Genomic DNA, 15987 nt, shown 5'->3' with positions numbered 1-15987 from the left:
TCTAAATATAAAACATGTGGGATTAGAATGGATAGAAATCTGGTTGGCCAACAGGAAACAGAGTGGAGTCAACTCTGGCTGTAGGTGACTAGTTGAGTGCCAGAGGGATCAAGGTTAGGACCCTAGCTGTCACAATATATATCAATAATTTGGATGGGGGAAATAAACGTAATATCACCAAATTTGCAGATCATACAAAGCTGGGTGGGAGAGTGAGCTATGATGAGGGTGCAGAGATGTGTGATTTGGACAAGTTAAGTGAATGGGTAAATATATGGCAGTTGTAGTAAAATGTGGACAAATCTACCTTGGCCGCAAAAGCAGGAAAGAAGTTTATTATCTGAATGGACATAAGTTGAGAGAGGGAAATGTGCAATGAGACCTGGGTGTTCTCATACCCCAGGTACTGAAGATAAGCATGCAGTTGCAGCAGATAGTACAGAAGGCAACTGACACATTGGCCTTCATTGTGAGAGAATTTGAGTACAGTAACAGGGATGTGTTGCTACAATTATACAGGCCTATGGTGAGACTATACCCAGAATATTGTGTGCAATTTTTGTCTCCCTATCTGAGGAAGGATGTTTTTGCTCGAGAGATAATGCAGCAAAGATTTACCCATCTGATACCTGAGATGGTGGGGGCGACAAATCAGAAAATGTTGAATTGATCAGATTTATATTCGCTGGAGTAAGAAACCTCTAAAATTCCAACATGGTGATTCAGGGCGGATACAGGAAGGACATTCCTGATGGCAGGGGGTCCCGAATAAAGTTCACAGTCTCAAGGTACAAGGTAAGCCATTTAGGACTGAGATCAATAGAAATTTCTTCACCCAGAAAGTGGAGAGCCTCTGAAATTTGTTGCCACAGAAAGTACTCGAGGCCAAAACTTTATATGATTTCAAGAAGGAGTTGAATATAGCAGGATCAAAGGATATGGGGCAGAAGTAGCAACAGGCTATTGAGGTAGATGACCAGCCATGATTAGAAGGAATGATAGAGCAAGCCTTAAGGGTCAAATTGCCTTATCCTGCTCCTATTTTCAATGCTTCCATGTTTTTATAAAGCATGGACCAGAGAGCCAAGATTCCTGTGCCTTTCAGATTTGCAGCTTCCACTGCGTTCTTTCATGTCCAAGATGTAAGCAACTGCACCCATACGGCACTCCGAACTTCCTGCCCTTATCCAGCCAGATTCCTGTACAGAAAGGTTTTCTTTCCTTTACCACAGGCAACAGCCCCTGAGTTTTGTGCCTGCCTTCTGAGGATCTGTCACAATATTTTCATCCTGCATTACTCCCAGGCAACATTCCATCTCCGTTGCATAGTCACGCAACTGCTCCAAAGCTCCTATGAGGTTCCGTGCATGCCGATCAGCAAGACAATACATTAACTTCCTGTTTCCAAATGTCAATGAGGGTCACAGGCCACAGAGGTTGACACACCAAAAAAAAAAATTGATCCCAGATGCTGTGAATGTTCTTTCCTTCTCATTATCTCCAAGGCTGGCTCATGGGTGACCAGGGCTACCTCCAAAGACATGGCCACTGATCCCAATACAAAATGCCAGACTGATGCTCAGTAGTTGTACAATGTTACCCATGCATCCACTCAGGACATTGGAACAATTAGTTTATTGAAGATGTTCTTCCATTGCCAGGACCATCGAGGGAAGCAATCCAATTCTCGCCACGTCTCTAGTGTTGGGATTATTTGCTAAACCCTGCAATTTAGCAGAGAGGAGGAGATGTCTCCTCAGATGATGAAGAGGGGAAGTGTAAGAAAAATGTTGGAGGCGAGCCTGACAGTGTTGCTCCTGAAGAGGCGAGAGCAGTGCACAGAAATAGCAAACAGGCCCAAGGAAACTGAATAACATGTACATTTGAGGCCATATGACTTTGTACTAATATGTGTGGACTCTTAGAGCAAGAAGCAAAATGTGCCTGAGCTATTCCTGGCCTGAATGGAATATTTCATTTCTAACATTTAGGCTTACTTCTTCTTTGGCATTCAATGAAATTTGTTTTGTCTATTTTTGCTTCAGAGACTTCCTGCTTGGTTTTTGAGCCAAAGGATCAGCACGGAATTTCTCAGCCATACATGTGTGCTGTACATATTGCTCAAACAACATCAGAGAGCAAGGGAAATGTATATGTTGCACAGATGAAGAGGACGTGCACAAGGAGGTGGCACAGTTGTCCAGTGGTTAGCACCGCTGCCTTATGACACCAGGCAGCCAGTTTTGATTCCAGCCTCGGGCGACTGCAAGTGGAGCTTGTACGTTCTTCCCTTGTCTGCATGGGTTTTCCTCCGGGTGTTCCGGTTTCCTCCCACAATCTAAAGCTGTGCCAGGTTAGGTGAATTGGCTGTGCTAAATTGCCCATATTGTTCAGGGCTGTGTAGGTTTGGTGCATTAGTCAGGATCTGGGTGCATTCCTCTTCAGAGGGTTGTTGTGGATTTGTTGGGCCAAAGGGCCTGTTGCCACACTGTAGGGATTCTAATTCTAATATTGATTGACTCCCCAACACCCATACATCTAGTTTAAGGTCACATTTTCTTGAGATTGTGTTCCTTCCAGAGGGCAACAGAAATTGTGAGCCTGAGAATACCAGGCACAGCTTCATACGATTGACGTAGATACAGTCATAGACACATCTACCATAGAGAAAAAGGGTCTTCGATCCATCCTGTTCACACCCCTCAAAAACAGCCTCCCAACCATTCTCACCCTCACCCTCGAGTAGCTATGGCGATCAGAGCTAGTTATAAGAGAAACAGAACCAAGCAGAAGGTAAAAACAATGACTGCAGATGCTGGAAACCAGATTCTGGATCAGTGGTGCTAGAAGAGCACAGCAATTCAGGTAGCATCCGACGAGCAGCAAAATCGACATTTCGGGCAACCCCGAAACGTCGATTTTGCTGCTCGTCGGATGCTGCCTGATTTGCTGTGCTCTTCCAGCACCACTGATCCAGAACCAAGCAGAAGCCTAACAGATAGAAAGAGACCATATTAATGTCTTACAAAGTGCCACATTTGTGTATAGTGTTTGGTTTTACAAAGCACTGACACCTGTGCATCCAAAGTGATTACATTTTTTTTCGTTTCATGCTGCTACATCTGGGTGCTACATTGATATCTGCAGATGAGCTCGTCTGCCAGCCTGCCTCAGATGGCTTTGGTTTGCTGGGGATAGTACAAGGCCCAGAGAACTCTGGCCTGCTGGAGTCTCCTGCATAGGTACCGGTGCAACGTCTGTGACCTGACCTGGTAAAGGAAACGGCCTCTCTTGCAGAAGAAAGATAGAGAGGCAAGACGCCACTGGTGTGTTCTGAGATGACAATCCCTTGGTGTAAGTCTGTTGCTCCTCCTCCCTCTTGTGCACAAAGGCAGCTCCCTCATTCCTGTGATGAATGCCTGAAGGGAAGTCAAGCTGCCTTGGCCCCCTTCTCGTCTGTGAGTAAAGGCACTCAGAGCTAAAGTGATGGAGTGAAGTTCTCTGCGCGTATCTGACTGACACTGATTGCTTTGTTAGACCTCGCTCTCCATGACAGCCACGTCTGTTCCATAGAGGCAGCAATGCACTCACTAACCTGAGAAAGTGAGGACTGCAGATGCTGGAGATCAGAGCTGAAAAATGTGTTGCTGGAAAAGCGCAGCAGGTCAGGCAAACTCCAAGGAGCAGGAGAATTGACGTTTCGGGCATAAGCCCTTCTTTAGGACTCACTAACCTGAGCCATGATGTCAGACAATACCCACTTTCCAGATACCAGCCTGTGCATGATCTATGACACTTCTGCGAGACATTTCTCTGCTTGCCTCTGCATCTCCAGCAGTTTGTTCTTGTCCGAGGCCAGAGGCTTATCATCACTGCGCTTAGTCCTCTGCGTGTTAAAGATCTGAGCAAAACTTCCTGTATTAACTGCAGCTTTCTCTCACTGATCACCAGAATATGACCCAGAACCTACTCCAAATGGATTAATCAGCAGAATGAACATCACTGCACCAGTGGAAGTTGAGGAGGAAGGCTTTGATGGTGCATCTTGGAGGACACCAACTCTTCCTCCTCAGAGGTGATTCTCAAGGTGGGACCAAAGATGACCACTGGAGCTCATCTTTCCACTTTTAGGCCCAATACCACACTTAGCCTCCACAAACAAGATTCTGCCCATTGAATTTGTTCATGACACAAAGCAATGGCAAAGAGTTGAACGGTGCCTTACGATCCTCAGAAAAACTTGGACGAATTGTGGTGGATGGCTAGGGATGTGTTAAACTAGTGGTAAGTAAATGCTCGGTAAGGCACATTGGAAATGTATAACAGTTATCCTTGTCATCATGTCAAAAGATTATTTTCAGTCAAAATGCTAGAAAAGTAGTTTTGGAAATGATTATTCATAAATGCATATTTGCAACACCTGTCATTGATTAGCTAAAAAGATCAGGGACTCAAGCCAATCTTGTTACTTCCTCAGCCAGAATTCTGAAACATACCATTGCTTGTACGGAGACCATCTAACTGCACTGAGCAAAGATCAAAACTGAATTTTTTAGTCTGTATGGTTTAGATATACATCGCTAACATCAGCTGGACCACTAAGTGACTGTTTAAATTCCTGAGTGTCTTTGTAATATTTTTGGAGTTTTGAGTAATAAACATTGCTCTTTAATCTCATGAGTCCTGCTGGCAATGTGTTGTATGTCATATCAAAGATATTTTGCTTTTTGCCAGTTATAAGAGTAATCTTCCTGCTGTTATGTATTAGTGACACCATAAACACAATGAAAATATGTCTTCACTCAGAAAAATGTTTTCTGATTGCCATATTCCAAAAAATTAAAAAAGTTCCATAACTTTGTGCCATATGCATAGATTAAAACCAACTCCAAATGTGACTTTTGACTCCAGTAGAGAGGGAATGAATATTACTAAAAGGACAACAGTCATCTGATTGTAATCATGTTCAGTCATACCAGTTTTTAAAATTCCACAAGATGGCAATAGCAGCTTAATAGTTACATAGCTTCTGACTGACATTCATTAATGGCTATGAATTATACAATGAAGGGTAACTTTTTGTTTGTTCACTAATTTTGGTAGACGTGGACATTATGATCTGTCTACTTGTGAGCTAAAGTTAATATTAAAGATACACATAATTCCAGCTTTCATGAAATTTTGTTAACAAATTTTGATAGTCGATATATAAAAAGAATTTGAGGGGGTGATTCAATAATGTTTAACATATGTGAAAAGAAATGAGAATATAACTGATCATATTTGAAGGTGTTTAAGGACCTTGTAAGGACCTTTAGTCCCTCACAATACCTCATTGCTTCACATCAATCTGTAGATATGGATATAACAGGTGCTTCACTGTGATGACCTATGTCCAATTCTTATAAGAATAAGGAACGCATTAAATATGTAACTTACTTGCTGAGCTTGAAAATTTGTTTTCAGACGTTTTGTCACCATACTAGGTAACATCATCATTGAAAATCTCTGGTGAAGCGCTGGTGGTATCTCTGACCTCTCGATTTATAGGTCTTGGTTTGTTAAGGTGGGTGATGTCATTTCTGGTTATTTATTTCAAAGGAAGGTAGATAGGGTCTAAATCAATGTGTTTATTGATTGAGGTGTGGTCAAAATGCCATGCCTCTAAGAATTCTTGCGCATGTCTTTGTTTTGCCTGTCCTACGATGCATGTGTTGTGCTAGGCAAAGTAGTGTCCTTCTTTGTCTATATATATGGTCACCAAAAGACATGACCCACTATCACTAGTTTCCATACATACAGACAAAGAAGGACACCCCTTTGACTGGAACAACACACACGTCCTAGGACAGGCAAAACAAAGACATGCACAAGAATTCTTAGAGAGGCATGGCATTCTAACCAGAATTCCATCAATAATCACATTAATTTTGACCCTATCTAAATTCCCTTGAAAAAAAAGTACCTGAACTGACAACACCCGCTGTAAGAAACTAAGACCTAGAAATAGAAAGGTGGGACATCTCACCAGCATTTCACCTGAGTCTCTCACTGATGATGTTACCTAGTATGGTTATGAAACATCTGAAAACAAGCCTTCCAACTCAGCAAGTTAACTTGCATACTTATCATCAACCTGAGCTACAAATCTTCTCAAATCGAAAAATCCATTAAATGTTGAATATATTCAAATTATGGCAAATTCTGCAGATATATTTAGAGAAAAGACTTATGACTATATTTATGTGAACTTTTCTTTCACTGCTATTTAATTCAATTTGATTTTGCTTGGAAAACAGTGACTTTTCTATATGTTTATGAAGTGTTCATCTTTCGGATATCGTTAACATTCTTACCTATAGATTTTTTAAATTAACCAGTTTAGATATGCTGTAACATATCTCCAGAGCAGGGAAGGCTTGAACTTGTGTCACTTGGCCCAGAGGTAGGGACACTACCGTTATACCATAAGAGCTCATTTATTAGACATAAATTGGTGTATTTTCTCCTGTGTAACAACTCTTAATTAAATGGGGATAATCCATGTCTTGGTTGTTCAAATTAAGTAAAGAAGTAAAATACATCCCATGGTAATAATAAACTTCATACCTGATTAAAAGTTCTGCAATTTTAAATTCAACAGCAGCTCTGAGCTTTGCCAGCTTCTCCATCAAGAGAGATATAATCACAGATCTTATCTCCACTCTACCAGAAGCTTCGGCCACCATCTTTTATTGCATGGTGTTGATTTTAGAGATCTCATGATCAGTTATCTAATATAGATGGTTGATGATTTATTGCAATTTTCTGACAGTTTGTTGAGAGACAGCCACTTTAATATGATACATTAGTTAATTAGGCAAAGAGGGGAAATAAATGACCCATGACAGATGCAAACGCTTTATCAATTTCAGAGCCATTCAGTAGAATTGAGTAGAGGCAGTGCAGCCGCATGTCCCAGTGTTGCTATGCCCGTTTGTGGTGTCTCTGGTGGTCTTTTGTATTGGTACCAACAGTCTTTGTTACCCTCCTTGGACTGATCTGGGAAATCTGGATTTTCTTGCCCCTTCCACCCCTCCTGTCTCTATTACTTTACCTTAGTCTGGCCATCAATACTATGTCAAGCACCTGCCTACCCACTCTGGCCACTGGCCATGAAAAGCTACTAATTATGTCAGATGACCATTGTCCCCCAACCCACCTACTTAAGGTTAGCTTTGATTCATTCTGAGACAAAAACCACCTCATTTTCCATACACCTCATTGACAATGAAGTAGGGTGGTCTGTGGGTCAAAATCTTGATGATTCTTATGACCTATACTCATATAGAGATGAACTCACATTTACAGTAGGCTAGTTACTAATACGGCAACATATTGCACAGGATATACCAAATATATAAGCTGAGTTAACACAGGTTTAAGAGGGCCCCAAATTCTCAACAGTGATTTGATGTCATTCTATAAGTTTGGGTTTGAAATAGAAAAGAGAGGGCAAAGTCAAGAATTGTCTTCAGTCTTAGTCTTCAAACTAACACTAGTTGGTATAAATTAATATTAAACAATGTTCGATATGCTTATTAGGGTTTGACCTATATTAGGCTACATTTATGTCTTCATATTCATGGCTTCTTGGGACTCTTTCATTCTACAGAGTTTTTACTTCCTCCTCATTCTGTGCCATTTATACTTGGTGATATGCAACTCATCACAAGGTTGCTCCAGGATCCTGAAGAACTTGCATGACAATGGGAACATATCACCTTCAAGCCTCATGTTCTCCTGTCGTGAACACATTTTATTGCACTTTCAACATACTGGGTCAAAATGCTGATGTTCCTTCACACCATTGTGAAAACACACTCACCAACAAAACTTCAAAAATAAGATCCATTATCACTTTCTTAGACTAAGGATGGATAGCTACAACAAAATTATACCAGTTATGTTATAGTCCAAATATATTTTGAATATGACCTTATGATTAAATCTATAATTTGAAACTTTAGTCAACAGGCCAATGCCTTTAGTATCTTCGAGTACCAGCAGAAGTGCAAATAATTATTGCATAGAATATTTTAAAACCAAATAATATTGCATGTAAGATGTGTGCCACCCACTAATATTCCATTCTGATACATCTGTTTTCGCAATGGTTGTAAGATTATGTAGAATCTATGATGGAAATGTGTTGCTGGAAAAGCGCAGCAGGTCAGGCAGCATCTAGGGAACAGGAGAATCGACGTTTCGGGCATTAGCCCTTCTTCAGGAATCTATGCTTGAACCTGAGAAGTTGGTATAAATGCTTTGTGGTAATATTTTGGCTCTCCATAAAAGATCTGTGCAAATTTGTTTTCTGCTGTTAATAATAATTTATCTCAGTGAAACATGTATATTGGTGTATATGCTCATCCCTTTTAGTTTGGAGAATCGGTCAATTTCAGATACTTTGTTTGCTGCACGTGTGCAGTTGTAATACTAAAGGAAGCAGTTGAGCAGTAAGCTGAATACATGGCTAATTATACTTTCAATTTCTCATATGTAACCAGCATTTAGGTCCAGGTTTTCAAGTTGGTATGACAATGTATTCAAACAAGTTTTATGGATGAGACTATTTTAAAAATCATGGAACTCAGATGTCACTGGCAAGACCAACATTTATTACCCATTGATTGCTCTTGAGAAGGTGATAGGAAACCATCTCCTTGAACCACTTCTGTCCATCCTGGTGCAGGTGCACCCACAGTGCTGTGAGGGAGTTCGACGATTTTGACCTAATGCAGCCGATTCCACTAAACACTTTGGGCAGCTTTTTGAACAGTCATTATCCATGAAGCCCATGTCCTGAAACATAGTCTCTGAAGAGAACCTTTAAAAAAGTCAATTCAAAATTGAATTCAAAATAAAATCAAATTCTAGAACTGAAAGTCAGTTTAAAAAATAAGGGGTCACCCATTTAAAACTGATGAGGATTTTGTTTTCTTTCAGATGGCTGAGAGTCTTTGGAATTCCCTTCCTCAAAAGGCAGTAGATACAGAATCTTTAAATATTTTTAAGACAAATGTAGATTCTTGATTACCAAACGGAATGAAGGAATATTGAAGACATGAAGAAATGTAGGGTTGACATTAAAATCAGTCATGCTCTTATTGAATTGCAACTGGGCCTTCAAGAGCCAAGCTGGTCCCAGTAATGGTGGCCATGAAACCATCTTTTGTTTTGCTTGGGAAAAAAAACTTCCGGTTACTAATGTCTTTGATGGTAGAAAATGGAGGAGCCAATGGCCCAGTGTATTATTGCTGGACTGTCAGTCTCAAGGTCGAGGTAGTATTCTGGAGGTCTCGGTTCAAATGGAATTTGAATTCAATAAAAATCTGGAATTCAGAATCTGATGATAACGAAAAGTTGTTAATTGTAAAAACCCATTTGGTTCACTAAAGTTCTTCAGGGAAAGAAATCTGCCAACCTTACCTTGTCTGGTCAACATTTGACTCCAGACCCGTGATAATGTTAATTGCCCTTTGGGTAATAAATGCTGGCTCAAACATTAATGCTCACATCCTGTGAAGTAATCTTTAAAAAAGAAATCTGCTATTTTATCTGACCTAACGTACCTTTGACTCCTAACACTTAGCAATATGGTTGATTGTTAACAGGCAGCTGAAATGACTGAGCAAGCTATTCAGTTCAAAGGCAATTAGTAACGAGCCCAGTTATTTTCTAATCTATATGTGGGGATATTATTGCACACCTCTGGAGCAGGTAGGGGGATTTGAACCCAGGCCTCCTGGCTCAGAGGTCAGAACACTACCACTGCACCACAAGTGACTTAGGAATCAGCCCACACTACCATAAGAGAACTGAAACACTTGCACCCCTGTTTGATTGATGGCTGCATTTGTCCAATCTCTACTTAATTTTACAGCGTTTGTTTGTAGAGGATTAAATGGCTTCAAGTGCCTTTTAGATTCAGGTACTGAAAGCTTTACGATTCTGGATGATTGACACTTCTATTGCCTTTGTTGGAAATTGTAGTGATTGGAACAAAGGCCAGAATGATCTATGAGATCCTTGATTTAGGTTGCTAACCTGGACCAATCAGGGAGCCCTGGCTAACAGATAAACAGAAGATTAGAGCCCAGGTGTCCCTGGAGAAGGAGCACGCAGTGTCTACCAACACCCCTCAGCTGTTCGGGAAAGGTGGCCACCGCAGGGAGTAAAGTGTATTATTTCCCCCTCCAATTCTATTTTGATTTAATCCTGCCCTCCCCTTCACTGTTTGATCACACAGCATTGTCCTTTGATGCGAAGGGCAGTGCTTGTCACTGGCCACTCGGGTGTTTCTTTTCTTCCTGGTGGTGGAAACTGAATAAAAATTCGTGCACCTTGTGTCCTTCACTGTATCTCACACCTGCACACACACAACATGGGTGCTGGGGGAAAAATAAGCACTACCACAGTTAGGTGATAGTTTGGGGGTTATAGAAAAAAGGGAGTGTCAGAGGTTCTGCTCACTCTGAGAGCTTGAAAAAAAAAGAAAAAATAAATAAACAGATGTCAGAGATTCTGTTCACTGAGAGATGGCTCTGAGGGAGCTGGACCAGTATCAAGTTCTATGCACATGCAAATAAAGAGTGACAGGATACCAGCCTCCATGCAGTTATTTCAGAACCCAGACCCCCTTATCCAGAGATAAGACCACTACTACTGACCCACACGTCTGATTGTTTGTGATTAGGACTTGATTCCCACAGTTTGTGCTTTCCACATGCAAGATTAAAGAGAAAAAACCAGAAGATTAGAGCCAAGGTGTCCCTGGAGAAGGGGCACACGGTGTCTACCAACACCCTTGAGCTGTTCAGGGAGGGGTGGGCACCGCAGGGAGTGGAATGCATTATTTCCCCCTCCAACTCTATTTTGATTTAATCCCTGCCCTCCCCTTTACAGTTTGATCACACAGCGTTGCCCTTTGAGAAGGGCACTGCTTGTCACTGGCCACTCGATGTTTCCTTTCTTCCTGATGGTGGAATATCAATAAAGATGTACACACTTGTTGTTTTTCACTGTGTCTGACACCGGCACACACATGACATGGGTGCATTGGAAAAGAAAAAAAAAACGTAGTGTCAGCGATTCTGTTCACGCTGAGAGCTGGCTCTGAGGGAGTTGGATCAGTGTGAACGAAGGACTCTTCACTTTTTTGTATAGGAGAGAGGAGAGGAATAGAGCTCCTGAACACCTGGAACCACCCAGTCAGTGCATCCTATTTATTGCTGTTGGTGTCTTCCTGCTGAGGAGGAGTTTATTTTGAATTTTTGTCTTTTCTCTTTATTGGTTAATGTGATTGGTTGTTTTCTGGCTAAAAATAAAAGAAAATAAATAAATAAACGGAAGATTAGATCCTGGGTGTCTGAAGAAGGATAACATAGTGTCTATCAACACCCTTGAGCTGTTCAGGGAGAGGTGGGCACTGCAGGGAATGGAGGGCTTTGTTTCCCCCTCCAACTCTATTTTGATTTAATCCCTGCCCTCCCCTTCACTGTTTTTGATCAGGCAGCATTGCCCTTTGATGTGAAGGGCACTGCTTGTCACTGGCCACTCAGGTGTTTCCTTTCTTCCTGGTGATGGAATATGAATAACGATTGGTATATCTGTTGTCTTTCACTGTGTCTCACACCTGCACACACAAAAAAAAGCAGAAGATTAGAGCCCGAGTGTCCCTGGAGAAGGAGCACGTGGTGTCCACCAACACCCTCAAAAGTTTCTGGGAGAGGTGGGCGCCACAGGGAGTGAAGTGCATTATTTCCCCCTCCAACTCTATTTTGATTTAATCCCTGTCCTTCCCTTCACTATTTGATCACGCTGTATTGCCCTTTGATGTGAAGGGCACTGCTTGTCACTGGCCACTCGGGTGTTTCCTTTCTTCCTGGTTGTGGAATATCAATAAAGATTGGTTGATTGGTTTTCACTGTATCCAACACCTACACACAAGCGACATGGGTGCTGGGGAAAAAGAAGCACTACTGCTGTCAGGCGGCAGTGTGGAGGAAAATTTTTAAAAACACAGAAGATTGGGATTTGAGGTTTGTCCATCTCCCTGAAAACTGGTTGAACGGTAGAGTTTGGGGCCTGGCTTTGCTGCTCCTCTCCCTTGTAAAATTGCTGTTTCTCTGTATACACCTGTTAAAATTAGATTCCCGACTGTGTGGAAACAGGCCCTTCAGCCCAACAAGTCCACACCGACCCTCCGAAGAGCAACCCACCCAGACCCATTCCCCTAACTAATCCACCTAACACTACGGGCAATTTAGCATCGCCAATTCACCTAACCTGTACATCTTTGGACTGTGGGAGGAAACCAGAGCACGTGAGGAAACCCACGCAGACACAGGGAGAATGTGAAAACTTCACACAGACAGTTGCCTAAGGCAGGAATTGAACCCGGGTCTCTGGCACTGTGAGGCAGCAGTGCTAACCACTGAGCTACCGTGCCACCCCATGTGTTAATTGTTTGTAAACTGTGTACTGTTTAATAAAATACAAAAAAACACAGAAGACTAAACCCATCTGGTTCACTAATATAAACAGAAGATTCACAATTTTGATCACTTACCATTGCCCTTTGTTGAGAAGGGCACTGCTTGTCACTGGCCACTCAGGTGTTTCCCTCCTTCCTTCCTGGTAAATGATAAAATGATAAAAAGAAAAAGAAACAGAAAATTCAGAGAGTGTCCTCATTCTAGGGACTGACTCTGAGCTGGCTGGTCAGAGCCCATGAACTATGCACATGTAAATAAAGGATGATTTGGTAATGGGATACCAGTCTCTGTGCAGTTACTTTGGAAATGAATCTTAATACAGTGAAAAGTTATGACTGAATCTCTTTTTAACACATCTAATGCCCGATTCAATTCACTTGATTCTATGCAGCATATACTAAGTCAATGATCACAGAAATGCCATACGTTGGCATGGAGGCATGAGGACCCAGGGGGAGTGAGAAGAGGTACATACCTTGGCAAAAGGACCAGAAGAAGTGATGGGGGTCGTTTGGTGACCATGCCTTGGTATGAGGACATGAACGAGCATGGAGAATGGGAGGAATGGGAATACCTTGGCAAGGATGAGCAATCATGGTGGTTGTTTAGGGAGGAATGAGGTGGTATGAATGTGACAAGATGAGGGCTGCATGGGACTTTGATGTTTTTTCAATTTCAGTGGAGCAAAGTCCCACAAAGCCCAACCTAAGTTGGTCTCAACCTTTGAGGATTGAAGAACTCATCTTGCTTTCCTGAAGTGAGCAGTAGGGGAAAGTTTTCCCAACTCCATCTCACCTCAAGGATGAAAATTCAGCTTTACTGTCCAACATCTGCATTAGATTATGGAGTTTCATTTTGTGGCACCTCTTAACTCTTTGCTTCCTCTTGAATGTGTTGAGACCATCATTATTTTTCTTTTTCTCATTTTAAGTTTAGTAACTGGTGAAGTTGAAAATTGAACTTCAAACTTTGAGCATCAGTTTGATTTTTAAAGAAAGAGAACAAAACACAAATGTTTACTGTTGAGCACTCTCCTCAAAAGACAATGCAGGTTGGCTACTATTCTAAGGGCATGTAGATAATCCAGCACTGAGATATTGCTATACTTAGGACTGGCAGTTGGTTGGATGTTGAATTGGTCAATGAAGGGAAGACCAATACTGGATAGCCAATCATAGAGAATGTTGAAATAGAAAAAAAAAACAAAGAATGATCCAGTTCTGGCTGTGATTTTGACAAAAGGCAGTTTTGTTTTTGAAGTTTCTGGACTGGGACTATTTTTGATTTTGCTCTCCCTAGTTATTTTCCAGTTATTGACTTGTTGAAAGTTCTGAGAAAAGAATTCTAGTTGCAATGAAATAAGTAGAAGTCTCCAATTCACTGCTATAGTTGTTTGCATTTTCAATTGACTTCAGAATTCAAGCAAGATATAAATTCTAAGTGCCTATAAAAATACCAAGCATTCGAGGAATTCATGAATGCTTGATATTCATCATTGAAACAATTATTGATCTCACAAATTGTGATTCTTCATTACTTTTATCTTATCTCTTAACTCTGTCTCTATCTGTGTGCGAATAGAAGTTATGATCAAAGAAAATTGAGCTTAGGTTAAAGTTATTAATTAAATTGGTTTGTTTATCAGTGTTCTGCTAAAGATACATTAATGGAAAATTGTTCATTTCTATTTAAATTATTAACTTAGTGTCCAAGATTGTAAAATCTGCTAAGGAACAATTGAGCAAATTTGAGGGTCATTGGATGTTTTAATTTCACTGTGTTGCAAATCCAGTGATAGAGTGGCTTGTTCTTCCCCTATAACAAAGGATATTACAGAGGATTGAAATTTAGCTGCACCACAAATTGAAATTCCATTGTTTTTTAAAATGCGGCACATTGCCGGGTTCCATCAGCTTACCACCACCTTCCCAAAAGCAACTTAGGGACAGACAATAAATGCTGGCGTGCTAGCAATGCCCATGTGCCACAGGTGAATAAACATGGAGTGTGACCGAATTCTAATTCCTGGATTAGCCATTTCAGTTTGGAGTGAAGGGAGAATCAAGGAAGAATAACTTTCAAGATAAAATGAAATATGAGGGAAAAAATAAAGAAGGCTGTCAGACTGAACTAGGGAAGAAAGAGAAAGCTGGCAATGTGATCTGGGAGGAAGAAAATAGATGGATTGATGACGGGTGGAAGAACACGAAATTGGCAAAAATCTGAGCAATATCAGTAATTTTCCATCACATAAGGTTATTATTTCTTGCTATTTCATACTATTTCCAAGAGAGATCTGCTGTCATCTTTCAAAAACTAACTTGATGTAGCTTGTAGTGTGAGATCCCAGCTTCTTTGTAGGTACCTGGGCACTCTCCTTGCTAGATATCATGGAAGTGTTCAAGTGTGCAACACACCTTGCTGGTCTCCATTTTTTTGTGAGATAATATCCTATTAACTTATTGGATTTTCTGCCACATCCGGGATCTCCAGTCTTCGTAGATGAGTTGATGTCCCCACACTTCACTCATGGAAGCTAAAGGATCCTTCACATTGTCTTGTACCACTGTAGGATGTTGAGATACTGGATATGACCAATTATTGTATAATCTAGCTACTTGGAGTCATTAGTGAGAGTTGCAAAATGGAGGAATTTGATTTCACACACTGACACACTGTTTGACGTGGGTGTGAGAATTGGCAGGGATACTGGCCTTAAATAAATATCTTCAACATAAACTTCATGTGTCTGCCATGTCATTGAGTCCATAATATCACAAGTTTTAAGGTTTGCTGGCATCCTCTTTGTAGTAATCAACCTTTTTTGTTACACATTCATCATCTTGTTAAAATCAATTAAAAGTTGACCTTTTATAGATGAAAGGAACTAAACAGTAGTTATAAAATTTCAGTGATTTTGAAGAGTATCATTGACAATGTACTTCAGCTTTCAAAACCAGGTGATCTTCAAGTAAAATATCAATAAATTAATGATGAAGTTATAGCTAACATGCAATTAGGAATAGTTCTGCTTCAACCAATTTGACATCCCTCTTCCTGTTGTAGTCTTTTTCCCTCTTGTGGAGATTTAGCTTGGATTTAGTGCCTTGACACTAGTTTCATAAGATACCTCCTGAAGCAAAAAAGCATAAGGCGAGAGAAACTTCTCCAGAGGTGCAGCCTTGTTGTTCAAACAAATACAGCTCTACAATACCGGTTACTCATAGTCTCCTATTGGGGATAAATCTGTTGCAACATGAGTTGAACAACAATATTTGGAGCAAAAGGCAACCTAATCTCCAATGTGATAAATTATTTATTTTTCTCTTCAGTATGCGTCCAACATGTGATGAGCCCACTGAGTAGAATGGTCAAATGTAGAGTTTCTACTTTCATTTCAATCAGCAATCAAAGTGCAATTTGCAGTTTCCAACATTTAAATTCCTGC

This window comes from Chiloscyllium plagiosum, unplaced genomic scaffold, assembly GCF_037043375.1.
Source record: "Chiloscyllium plagiosum isolate Xiang-an unplaced genomic scaffold, Cpla_swu_hap1 HiC_scaffold_32, whole genome shotgun sequence".
Lineage (NCBI taxonomy): Eukaryota > Metazoa > Chordata > Chondrichthyes > Orectolobiformes > Hemiscylliidae > Chiloscyllium > Chiloscyllium plagiosum.
The sequence above is the reverse complement of the archived record's forward strand: the minus strand, read 5'-3'. Positions refer to the sequence as shown.